The following is a 13,594-nucleotide window of genomic DNA, read 5'->3' as shown; positions in this document are numbered from 1 at the left end:
CTATTTCTCACATTGGTCGTGGATGTTACCTGCCTGGAAGAGGGAAAGACGTGTTCACCTGAGAGAGGACTCTGCACGTTTCTGAGGCTCAGAAGGGGTGAGTCCAGGCTGAGCTGGGTTGCAGAGAAAGGGCCTGGCATTCTTGGGAGTCAGCAGAGGCTGCACTGGGAACTGCAACTCTGGGAGAAACTGACTGAATTCTGTGTTCTGAAAATCAACATTGATTGAGATAATATCCTCCATGCTCTCTTTTGAAAGCAAGTCCTAGACGCAGTAGGTGGGTTTCCTAAAAGGAGCTATTTTGGAATCCAGATGTGGTAGCACATGTGTTACAGAAACTACTCAGTGACATGTACCAACAAAGTACATTTCACAGCCTCTCTTGTTCATGAAATTGTTCATCAAACATGCTTAATAAAAGTTTGAGAAGTACTTAGAAATAATTTTTGTAATTTTAGGTCTGGAGACTATAATATCGCTTTCTTAATCTGCCATATTTAAAGGATATAAGGTTCTTTCATATGTAAATTAAAACAAACCTGTTGGTCATCTTCTATTTATCCACATCCTTTATAACTTTCATCTAGAAAATATATCTGATTCTGAAATATAATTTTATAGAAAATCTCAAAATTATACTTTTGTCACTGTTCATGGATTTATCTCTACTGGGTGTTAATTTATCCATGCAGTACTTTACATTAAAATCATATATGTATGTATTATATAAATAATATATAATATTTTCAATATTTTAAAACTTTATATAGTGTAATTTTTTATATTTCTGCCATTTCTTTTTTAAAAAACAAACATCCCACCAGAACCCATATTTAATAACATGCAAATAAAATAAGAATATTTTCAGAATGATTTAAAGCAAGCAGGAAAGGATCTTACATACTTAAATTGAAAGGATAAACATTTAAAAAATGCAAATAATTTTGTCAAGCAGAAATGGTTTCTTTTCAAAGAAAAGTAGGCAGGGATATTAAAATATTAAACTGATATAGTTTCCAAAATAATCCAATAAAGCAAAAATCCCCATATGTATGCTTAAGCATAGAACATTCTTTGAAAGCTACGCAGCAAAAATTCATGAGAATAATATTTTATTCATAGTTTTCCTTTTTGACTATTCTTTGAATAGCTCTTGTACACATACAACAGAACTACAAGCTCATCAACAATTAGTTTCAGTTTTTATGTATAAATTGTAATTATTGAAGCAATTATGAGAGGAAATCTGAGGCCACAATATTAACACCAAATGAGAAGCATAGTGGGTTGTTCCCCATATTGATACCAGGGAGAGCAATTGAGTTGTGTCTTTATCCAACATAGAAAGTACTTGATGCTGAGCAATTATAACGAACAATTTTAGTTTGGAACCTAATTTCTACTGGTATTAAAGATTCAGATATTGTAAAAGAAAGAAAATAGTCATCACTAATAGTGTAAGCTGGTTTTTTTTGTTTGTTTGTTTCCCTTTTAGGAACTTTCCACTATTTTTCCCTCAACTTTCTCATGTTCTGACAAATGATATTTAAATTTGAAATATTTAAAACTTCATTTTAAGCATACACAATCCTGATATTAGACGTTTATTCATTTAATGATAATGTGTACAATACTCAGTTAATCACTTTTCTATCCTCATCATGCCCCCAAAGGTTGTCCAATAAAAAAATTCCCCACTCTAATAACTGAGAAATTTACATTAGAAAAATAAGCAGTGAGAAAAAAAATTACATATCTTATCTGAGAATAAAGATTACAAGACATAAAAGTTTCTCTGAAATTAAAAAAATATTTAGGCCACAGATTTAAGGAACCATGTGGGAATGACTTGCAATTCATTTTATGTAAACAGAGAAGACAACATGTATTGGCACAATTTAATATGCAGAGTAGTTTCTGCATAAATGGTTTTGAGTTGCGTGATTGGTATATCAAAGAGAGATAAATGTAATTTTAGTAGATGCCCTGAAGTTTGGACAGGTCTTCTGTGAGTGGCATATTTGCTTTTTTGCCATTTAATAGCAAATTCAAGGTCTGATGATGTGATATGTGATAAGAGTCTTTAGATGCCTCATCCCAGGCAGCCTACTATATCCCTCTGGTCTGCCTTCCCCACTGGTCTGGGTTATTAGCTGCATTATTCAGTTGCCCATTAAGTGGGAATCAAATCTGTGTCATTAAGGAACCCCAGGTCACAATAAGTCTTCATTATTTTGCTTATAGCAGAGTGTGGCTTTATTTTGAATTGGACCACTGATTAATACTGTCCAGCTCCTGTTACACTGATGAGATCATTATTTAACCTTACACCTTCTGAGGCTATCAGTTACACATCAAAGAAGTCTTGCCTTGCATTCCCCTTGCCAGAAAAATCTATTGTCTTTGGGAGTTCCAGAAGCCAACTTTGTCCCAGGTCTTACAATAAAATTTCCTCCTCTCTGCCCCACCTGCAAGGATGGCCTCACAGTAAACAGCCAGCCTTGGTCTTGGCCACCAGGGCCTTTGCAGCAAAGATGCGCCCAGGGGAGAAAAATTCAATTTGTACTTTTCACTCAACTTTATATTTGTGACATGCATCCACAGGCATAATTTATTTACCGTCACTGGTAAATATTTATTTTTAATAGTTATGTAACAATTTAATTATCCATTTGCCTATTCACAAACAGATATTGGTGAGTTTTCAGTATTACAATGTTGCCAGGAACACTTGTGTACTTGTCCTCTGGTGCACTTGTGTAAAGACTTCTCCGGGGCATATGTCTACAGGTGGAATTGCTGGTTGCAAGTTATGCACATTTCCAGCTTTACTGGATATGGCTGGATTGCTCTCAAAATTGTTCCCTTCAGAGTCTCAAAGTGGCTACAACAGGTCCAGAAGTCACATTCAAACACTGCAACAACCAAAAGAAAAGAGACAGTTTCTTCTGATTCTTCTTCTTAAGAATGAGAGAACCTTTCTCAAATAGCTTCCAACAGACTTTGCTTCAAGACTATTTGCTGGGATGAAGTCTTACACTCATTCTTAAGGCAGACATTGGCAAATCAAACCCCATAGACCACCAAGTTTTCTCAACATCGGCACTCTTAACGTTTTGGAGCAGGTAAGTCTTTGTTGGAGTGCTTTCCTGTGTGTTGTAGGATGTTAAACATCATCCCTGGCTTCTACCCATGAGACACCAGTAGCACCTCCGCAGATATGACAACTAAAAACATTGCTAGATATTGCCAATGTCACCTTAGTGGGGGAGGGGACTGGCTTAGGCTGATTATTTCGTAAGAAATAGATGATCGGAATTCAACCACTATGACCACTACAGACCCTGCATTGGATCAGTGCAGGATGCAAATGAACCTTCCAGAACCCTGTGTTAAAATGCCTCCACACTGAACACCACTGCTTCTGCTAAAGACTTCTTCCTAGGAAGTGTTAGATCCGTAGCTGTTTCTGCTTTTAGCAGGCAGAGGATTAATTCCAGAATCTAGTGAGTGGCAGAAGGTACTCACAGAAATGAAACTACTTCAATTGTGCAAAGACAGCTGTAGGACAGCAAGCTACTCAAGTCATCACAATATAGGCTTTTATTTCATTTTCAGGTCAAAATGCGATTGAAAATCAGGTCCTTATTTCCCTTCAGGTCCTGGACTCTTTTACATTCTTTTCTTCCAAGGTTCTTTAGAGAGCCTTGAAAATATTGCTGAAGGTCAAAACAAGATATTCCTAGTTCCCCAACCCCCTGCCACCCTCCCAATTTATATATAGCTTGGGCTAATTTTCAGTCTTCTGTTTCAGGACAGAGACATCCTGTTCCTAACAAGTGGCAGAGTTACAGTCAGCTTCTCTTCAGTTATAGAACCATTATTTTAGGGCATATCCAGCCCTCCTAACTTATTAAATGAGGAGAAGGCTCATTCCAGGGGACTGTCATAGCAGGTAGGTGAACTTTGGCTACCTTGGCTTCTTGTTTCCCCTGGGCTTCCATATGCTTGTAAACTCTGGGGAAGACGATTTGCTCCAGATGACACTGAATGGGGAACCCTCACATAGATCATTCCAGCTCTTCTTTCTCTCTGAGTTCCCTCCCTGATCACTGAGGATTCAGAACACTCACATTCAGCACAAGCTGCAGTAGATACTTTTTTAAGAGGCAAGGGACCCACAATCCTCCCCTTTTTTCTCCCACTCCTCACACTAGCTCAAGTCAAGACGTTTCTGAGCTCCTGCTGTATTCCCAGCCCTGTGTGCTCTGGGAATAAGATTTGGTCTCAGCTCTCAAGGAACTCGTGGAGGGAGAGACCCCTGATGACAGTGCAAGGCAAGATTCATCGAATACGAAAGCAGGTGCTATGGGCATCCTGAGGAAGGATAGCTCCATGCCTGGGGTTCCTGGAACCAATGCTGGGTGTGGTTGAAAGAGAAATGAATTTGGGACTGATGGGTTTAACTCACAGCCCTCCCTCCTCCAGCTTTGTAAATATATTAGTCCGTTCTCACACTGCTACAAAGATACTACCTGAAACTGGGTAATTTATACACAAAAGAGGTGTAATTGGCCCACAGTTCTGCATGGCTAGGGAGGCCTCAGGAAACTTACAATCATGGCAGAAGGTGAAGCAAGGCACATTCTTCACAAGGCGACAGGAGAAAGAAAGAAACTGCCACTTTTAAACCATCAGATCTCATGAGAACTCCCTCACTATCGTGAGAACAGTATGGGGAAAACTGCCCCCATGATCCAATCATCTCCCATCAGGTCCCTCCCAAGACACGTGGGGATTACAATTTGAGATGAGATTGTGGTGGGGACAGAGGCCCAAACCGTATACGTGATCCTGGGTGGAGTAGGAGGTGGCCATTTGACATTTTGATCTTTCTTTTTTTCATGTGCAAAGTGGGAACGGTAACATTTATTCATAAGGCTGATGTGTGGATGAAATAAAGTAATGGTTGTTAAAGTTACTCTTATGGTATTAGCTCAATAAAGTGAGGTTCCATTTAAACTATGAGATGAGGAGTTCCCTACCCCTGGGAAAACCTCGCGAAATAGCTCAGCAGTGTGAATAATGCCTGTAATAATTACTAACACTTATTCAACACTTAATCATGCGCCAGGCACTATTCATGCATTCTATAAATATTTACTAAGGACCTACTGCATGTTAGAGACGCATCTAGGAGTTGAGAACAGAGCAGAGAACAAGACACTGAAAGCCCCTGTCCTTACCGCCCTTACAGTCTGGTGCTAGAGACAATTTACAAATGCTGTTTCAGGAGCAATAAGCAAGTATGAGAAAACTAAAGCAGTGTAACATGGCAGAGGAGGTCCAGTGGTACTATTTTAAGGTGAGGTGTCCAGGGTGTCAGAAATGTACCAGAAATGAGATGGGTGAAGTATGTAGATATCAGGAGAATGAGGGTTGCAGCAGGTCCTCCAGCTCAGGGAGCGCAAGGTTGTGGAGACAGCAAGGTGTCCCCTGAGCTGGAGGACAGTCAGGCCAGCGTGGCTAAGGCAGAGAAAGCAATGGTGAGAGAGGAGGGAGATGAGGCCGGAGAGGCAGCCAGGGCCCAGATAAGTGGGACATTTTGGCCTTGGTAAGGACAGTGGATTCTACTGTAAACGTGGTGGGAGACCATTAGAAGACTGGAAGTAGAGGCTCGTGGGCTGGCTTGTAATTTCAAAGTGTCCCTCTGGCAGCAGTAAAGGGATTAAGGGTGGACGCAGGGAAAGTGGAAGGGCCCAGTGCACAATCCAGGTGATCAGTTGCTGGCTGGGACTAGGGTTGTGGTTGGAGAGGCGAGAAAAGGTCCAGTTTCCTGTGGGATTGGATGTGAGTTGTGAGCAAAAGAGAAGAGGCAAAGGTTTTGGCCAGAGTAGCTGGGTGAATGACAGTGCCACTAACCAGTAAGAGGAACCATCAGGGAAGAGCAGGTTTGGGAAGTGGAGAATCAAGGTTTCTGTTCTGGCCCAATAAGCTTAAGATTCTGTTACACACAAAGATGTTGTGTAGGTGGTTGGAAATATGAAACGAGTTCAGTTAATATGCATTCACATATAAACTACTTAGTCTTCTTAAACTGAGGTACATGCTCCTATTATGCTCATTTTATAGATGAGGAAACTGAGGCCCAGGTTAAGAAAATTGAAATCCTTTGGTCCTTTCAGGACAAGGAGACATGGTTCATGAATGGAGCAAGTGGAAGAAGATAAAGGTTGTCCCTGTCAAGTCATTGGAGACATCAGTTGGAGCAGAGAAGTGACTATTTGAGATGCCGACTCCAAAACAGTAAGGGCACAGATGGGACTCCCATGTTGGAGGTGAGGCCTGAAGGGAGGTGTTAGGGCCATGAGGGTGGACCCCCTCATGAATGGCTCAGTGCCAACCTCATAGCAATAAGTGAGTTTCACTCTATTAGTTCCCATGAGAGCTGATTGTTAAAAGAGAGCCTGGCATCTCCCCACCTGCCTCCTCTCTCACCTTGTTGTGATTTGCACATACTGGTGCCCCTTCCTCTTCCACCATGAGTGGAAGCAGCCTGAAGCCATCACCAGAAGCAAACGCAGGTGCTTTGCTTCTTGTACAGCCTGCAGAGCTGCAAGCCAAAGTAACCTCTTTCTTTATAAATTACCCAGCCTCAAGTACTCCTTTGTAGCAACACAAGTGTTCTAAGAAACTCCCCAACCCACAGCGTTTTTCAGGACTTAACATTGTCACCTAGCCCGCCAACGATCTTTACCACCTCTCCAACACCTTTCTCCACTGTGGGTTCTGGGAAGGACCTGTTTACTGGGATGGCAGCCAAGAGGAGAAGGGAAAAGAGCTGTGGGATGATCTCCATGGCCAAAAACCCCTAGAAGGAGAAGCATTTTCTAAGATCCAGAAGGCCATGAGAGCACTGTCTACTTTAAGGCAAGCTGTCCCAAGAGAAGCAGGTAAGTTTACTAGTGAGGAGCTGGGTCTTCCTCAAGATCTATATTCCTTCCTCAAGGTCTTTATTCCCTGTTTAGGAAGAAATTCAAACCTACTCAGCATTTGGAAGAAAAATACTCCCACTGGCATCTCCCAGACGCCTGAGCAGGTCTGTGGCACTAAACTCACAGGAGCAAGTAGTAGAAGAAATACGTCTTCCATCCTGTCCAAGCTCTGAAACCACCTTTTGTGTTTCTTATAAATGTATTCACTCTTTTCACTGGACAACCATGGAAACCGGTAGCAAAGGCATTTTTATTAAGTTCTAACTCAAAAAGCTTAATCACATTTTGGCAGCTTTTCTCTATGACACAGAAGCATAAACTTCATTCTCTCCCTTTTTGCCCCTCAGGTTTGGGTATTAGGCATGTCTTAATAGACCAGCACAGCAGTTTGAAAGGAGAAAGTGTAAGCTTCCTGTAACATTGGTTAACTCTGCTTCCATTTCTTGTGCAAACTTCTCAGCATTTTCCAACAGCAACCATCTTCCATGGATCATTATCTCCCTTTGCATCTGGAAACAATAAGAGAGAGAACCTGTGAAATGCCATTCCTGAATAAAATGTGGAAACAGTTCATTCTGATTTTACCCATTTTTTACCATGCCAACTTCTCACACATGTTGGAAGGATGTGTGCCCATGAAGGGGGGCTGGGCAGGGGAGGAAAAGCAGGGAAGCCATCAAGATTATGAAGGAATCAGAGCAGAGCAACGATTGTACGAAGAAGCAGCCAGCAAACTGAGGCCAAGAAGGTCCGGCCCAGGCCAGACCAAGCAATAAAACCTGAAGGAAGGAGTCTCTGTAGGGCAGTGGGACAGGGGACAGATGTGATGGCACAGAACAGAATGGTGAAGTGTCTGAGTCAGGCGATTTCAAGAAATCTGTAAGAGAGGGACAAAGAATAAAAGGAAGAAGGAGCTACCCAGGAGAACAGGGCTAGTAGGACGAATATAAGAAATCTAGCAGGCTGGTGGCCAAACAGTGGTGTTCTAGAATCTGTTCATATTCATACTGGCTCATGAGAGCCCATTGTTATATTTTCAGGATTTTTGTGAGCCACTTGACATCAGGTTGGTTGCTGGAAATTGGCTACATTGTATTCATACTACAGAAATTGATAAATGCTATAAATCTGGGTGCCTACACACCCCTTGAAGCTCTCAATGGCCAGTTGTTAAAATTTACTAGCACACCACTGGCTGCCAAATTCCTAGGCTCCAGTGGCTTGAAATCCCAATGATCTAAGAGATTCAACTTGAGAGGTGAACTGGACAGCCTAGCCCCACCCCTTCTCTCCTCCTTGTGCTCTGAAGGGGCTGTGCCCAAGAGCATCATAGAGGAAACTGCCATATGCCCCCCACAGCCCCTGGGTGGGGACTCCCTATAAAAGAGAAGTAGTGATCACAGCCTAGACTAGAGTTCTTAAAGTGGGGTCTCCAGACTAGCAGCAGCAACATCATCTGGGAACTTGTTAGTAATGCAGATTCTCAGGCTCCTCTCCAGACCTGCTGAATCAGAAACTTGGAGTAAGACCCAGAAATCTGTGTTTTAACAAGCCCTCCAGGCAATACTGATGCTTGCTTGATTTTGAGAATCATGGGGCTAGGTTGTGGTAATGATAGTTGAGTCCAATTTGTGAATTGAGACAAAAATTTAAAACTGTATCACTGTGTCACAGTTAAGAGGATTGGAGAGATGGTAGGAGGTGGAGTGCAAGATGTCCCAGCAAATGGTTCAGGATGAAGTCTTGAATTATGCAAAGGATTGGCAGGCTTTGTGATCCCAGGTTGGGGAGAAGCTGATTAAGACCTGTGCTAGATAAGAACAAACACACAGACCAATGGAATAGAATAGATAATCCAGGAACAAATTCATACATCTACTGTGAACTCATTTCCAACAAAGGTGCCAAGAACATACATTGGGGAAAGGACAGTCTCTTCAGTCAGTGGTGCTGGGAAAACTGGATATCCATGTGCAGAAGAACTAAACCAAACTCCTACCTCTCACTATATACAAAAATCAAATCAAAATGGTTTAGTCTTAAATCTAAGACCTCAAACTGTGAAATTACTACAAGAAAACATTGTGAAAACTCTCCAGGGCATTGGACTGGGCAAAGATTTCTTGAGTAATACCCCATAAGCACAGGCAACCAAAGCAAAAATGGACAAATAGGATCATAACAAGTTAAAAAGCTTCTGCACAGCAAAGAAAACAATCAACAAAGTGAAGAGACAACCCACAGAATGAAAGAAAATATTTGCAAACTACCCACCTGGGTATCAATAACCAGAACGTATAGGGAGTTCAAAAACCTCTATAGGAAAAAATGTTATAATACAATTTTAAAATGAGCAATCGATCTGAATAGACACTTCTCAAAAGAAGACATACAAATGGTAAGTATGTATATGGAAAGGTGTTCAATACCATTGATCATCAGAGAACTGCAAATCAAAACTACAATGAGATACTGTCTCACCCCAGTTAAGATGGCTTTTATCCAAAAGACAGGCAACAGCAAATGCTGGTGAGGATGTGGAGAAAAGGGAACTGTCATACACTGTTGGTGGAAATGTAAATTAATACAACTCTTATGGAGAACAGTTTGAAGGTTCCTCCAAAAATTGAAGATATAGCTACCTTACATATGATCTAGCAATCCCACTGCTGGGTGTAAGCCCAAAGGAAAGGAAATCAGTATATTGAAGAGATATCTGCACTCTTATGTTTATTGCAGCACTACTCACAATAGCCAAGATGTGTAAGCAACCTAAGTGTCCATCAATAGACTAATGGATAAAGAAAATGTGGTATATATACACCATGGAGTCCTACTCAGCCATAAAAAAGAATGATATTCTGTCATTTGCAACAACGTGGATGGAACTTGAGATCATTATGCTGAGTGAAATAAGCCAGGCTCAGAAAGACAAATTTCACACGTTCTCACTTATTTGTGGGAGCTAAAAATTAAAACAATTGGGGGGGGCGGAGCAAGATGGCCGAATATGAACAGCTCCAGTCTCCAACTCCCAGCGCGAGCGACACAGAAGACCGGTGATTTCTGCATTTTCAACTGAGGTACTGGGTTAATCTCACTAGGGAGTGCCGGACAATCGGTGCTGGTCAGCTGCTGCAGCCCCACCAGCGAGAGCTGAAGCAGGGCGAGGCATCGCCTCACCTGGGAAGCTCAAGGGGAAAGGGAATCCCTTTTCCTAGCCAGGGGAACTGAGACACACAACACCTGGAAAATTGGGTAACTCCCACCCCAATACTGCTCTTTAAGCAAACAGGCACACCAGGAGGTTATATCCCACACCTGGCCAGGAGGGTCCCACGCCCACGGAGCCTCCCTCATTGCTAGCACAGCAGTCTGCGATCTCGCGGCAAGGCAGCAGCGAGGCTGGGGGAGGAGTGCCCGCCATTGCTGAGGCTTAAGTAGGTAAACAAAGCTGCTGGGAAGCTCGAACTGGGTGGAGCTCACAGCAGCTCAAGGAAACCTGCCTGTCTCTGTAGACTCCACCTCTGGGGACAGGGCACAGTAAACAACAACAAAAGCAGCAGAAACCTCTGCAGACGCAAACCACTCTGCCTGACAGCTTTGAAGAGAGCAGTGGATCTCCCAACACGGAGGTTGAGATCTGAGAAGGGACAGACTGCCTGCTCAAGTGGGTCTCTGACCCCTGAGTAGCCTAACTGGGAGACATCCCCCACTAGGGGCAGTCTGACACCCCACACCTCACAGGGTGGAGTACACCCCTGAGAGGAAGCCTCCAAAGCAAGAATCAGACAGGGACACTCGCTGTTCAGCAATATTCTATCTTCTGCAGCCTCTGCTGCTGACACCCAGGCAAACAGGGTCTGGAATGGACCTCAAGCAATCTCCAACAGACCTACAGCTGAGGGTCCTGACTGTTAGAAGGAAAACTATCAAACAGGAAGGACACCTACACTAAAACCCCATCAGTACGTCACCATCATCATCAAAGACCAGAGGCAGATAAAACCACAAAGATGGGGAAAAAGCAGGGCAGAAAAGCTGGAAATTCAAAAAATAAGAGCACATCTCCCCCTCCAAAGGAGCGCAGCTCATCTCCAGCAACGGATCAAAGCTGGACGGAGAATGACTTTGATGAGATGAGAGAAGAAGGCTTCAGTCCATCAAACTTCTCAGAGCTAAAGGAGGAATTACGTACCCAGCACAAAGAAACTAAAAATCTTGAAAAAAAAGTGGAAGAATTGATGGCTAGAGCAATTAATGCAGAGAAGGTCATAAATGAAATGAAAGAGATGAAAACCATGACACGAGAAATACGTGACAAATGCACAAGCTTCAGTAACTGACTCGATCAACTGGAAGAAAGAATATCAGCGATTGAGGATCAAATGAACGAAATGAAGCGAGAAGAGAAACCAAAAGAAAAAAGAAGAAAAAGAAATGAACAAAGCCTGTAAGAAGTATGGGATTATGCAAAAAGACCGAATCTACATCTGATTGGGGTGCCTGAAAGTGAGGGGGAAAATGGAACCAAGTTGGAAAACACTCTTCAGGATATCATCCAGGAGAACTTCCCCAACCTAGTAGGGCAGGCCAACATTCAAATCCAGGAAATACAGAGAACGCCACAAAGATACTCCTCGAGAAGAGCAACTCCAAGACACATAATTGCCAGATTCACCAAAGTTGAAATGAAGGAAAAAATCTTAAGGGCAGCCAGAGAGAAAGGTCGGGTTACCCACAAAGGGAAGCCCATCAGACTAACAGCAGATCTCTTGGCAGAAACTCTACAAGCCAGAAAGGAGTGGGGGCTAATATTCAACATTCTTAAAGAAAAGAATTTTAAACCCAGAATTTCATATCCAGACAAACTAAGTTTCCTAAGTGAAGGAGAAATAAAATCCTTTACAGATAAGCAAATGCTTAGAGATTTTGTCACCACTAGGCCTGCCTTACAAGAGACCCTGAAGGAAGCACTAAACATGGAAAGGAACAATCGGTACCAGCCATTGCAAAAACATGCCAAAATGTAAAGACCATTTAGGCTAGGAAGAAACTGCATCAACTAACGAGCAAAATAACCAGTTAATATCATAATGGCAGGATGAAGTTCACACATAACAATATTAACCTTAAATGTAAATGGACTAAATGCTCCAATTAAAAGACACAGACTGGCAAACTGGATAAAGAGTCAAGACCCATCAGTCTGCTGTATTCAGGAGACCCATCTCACACGCAGAGACATACATAGGCTCAAAATAAAGGGATGGAGGAAGATTTACCAAGCAAATGGAAAACAAAAAAAAAGCAGGGGTTGCAATACTAGTCTCTGATAAAACAGACTTTAAACCATCAAAGATCAAAAGAGACAAAGAAGGCCATTACATAATGGTAAAAGGATCAATTCAACAGGAAGAGCTAACTATCCTAAATATATATGCACCCAATACAGGAGCACCCAGATTCATAAAGCAAGTCCTTAGAGACTTACAAAGAGACTTAGACTCCCATACAATAATAATGGGAGACTTCAACACTCCACTGTCAACATTAGACAGATCAACGAAACAGAAAGTTAACAAAGATATCCAGGAATTGAACTCATCTCTGCAGCAAGCAGACCTAATAGACATCTATAGAACTCTCCACCCCAAATCAACAGAATATACATTCTTCTCAGCACCACATCGCACTTATTCCAAAATTGACCACATAATTGGAAGTAAAGCACTCCTCAGCAAATGTACAAGAACAGAAATTGTAACAAACTGTCTCTCAGACCACGGTGCAATCAAACTACAACTCAGGACTAAGAAACTCAATCAAAACCGCTCAACTACATGGAAACTGAACAACCTGCTCCTGAATGACTACTGGGTACATAATGAAATGAAGGCAGAAATAAAGATGTTCTTTGAAACCAATGAGAACAAAGATACAACATACCAGAATCTGTGGGACACATTTAAAGCAGTGTGTAGAGGGAAATTTATAGCACTAAATGCCCACAAGAGAAAGCAGGAAAGATCTAAAATTGACACTCTAACATCACAATTAAAAGAACTAGAGAAGCAAGAGCAAACACATTCAAAAGCTAGCAGAAGGCAAGAAATAACTAAGATCAGAGCAGAACTGAAGGAGATAGAGACACAAAAAACCCTCCAAAAAATCAATGAATCCAGGAGTTGGTTTTTTGAAAATATCAACAAAATTGACAGACCGCTAGCAAGACTAATAAAGAAGAAAAGAGAGAAGAATCAAATCGACGCAATAAAAAATGATAAAGGGGATATCACCACCGACCCCACAGAAATACAAACTACCATCAGAGAATACTATAAACACCTCTACGCAAATAAACTAGAAAATCTAGAAGAAATGGATAATTTCCTGGACACTTACACTCTTCCAAGACTAAACCAGGAAGAAGTTGAATCCCTGAATAGACCAATAGCAGGCTCTGAAATTGAGGCAATAATTAATAGCCTACCAACCAAAAAAAGTCCAGGACCAGATGGATTCACGGCTGAATTCTACCACAGGTACAAGGAGGAGCTGGTACCATTCCTTCTGAAACTATTCCAATCAATAGAAAA

Source organism: Macaca nemestrina, chromosome 7 (genome assembly GCF_043159975.1).
Source record: "Macaca nemestrina isolate mMacNem1 chromosome 7, mMacNem.hap1, whole genome shotgun sequence".
Taxonomy (NCBI): domain Eukaryota; kingdom Metazoa; phylum Chordata; class Mammalia; order Primates; family Cercopithecidae; genus Macaca; species Macaca nemestrina.
Note: the sequence above shows the minus strand (reverse complement) of the source record.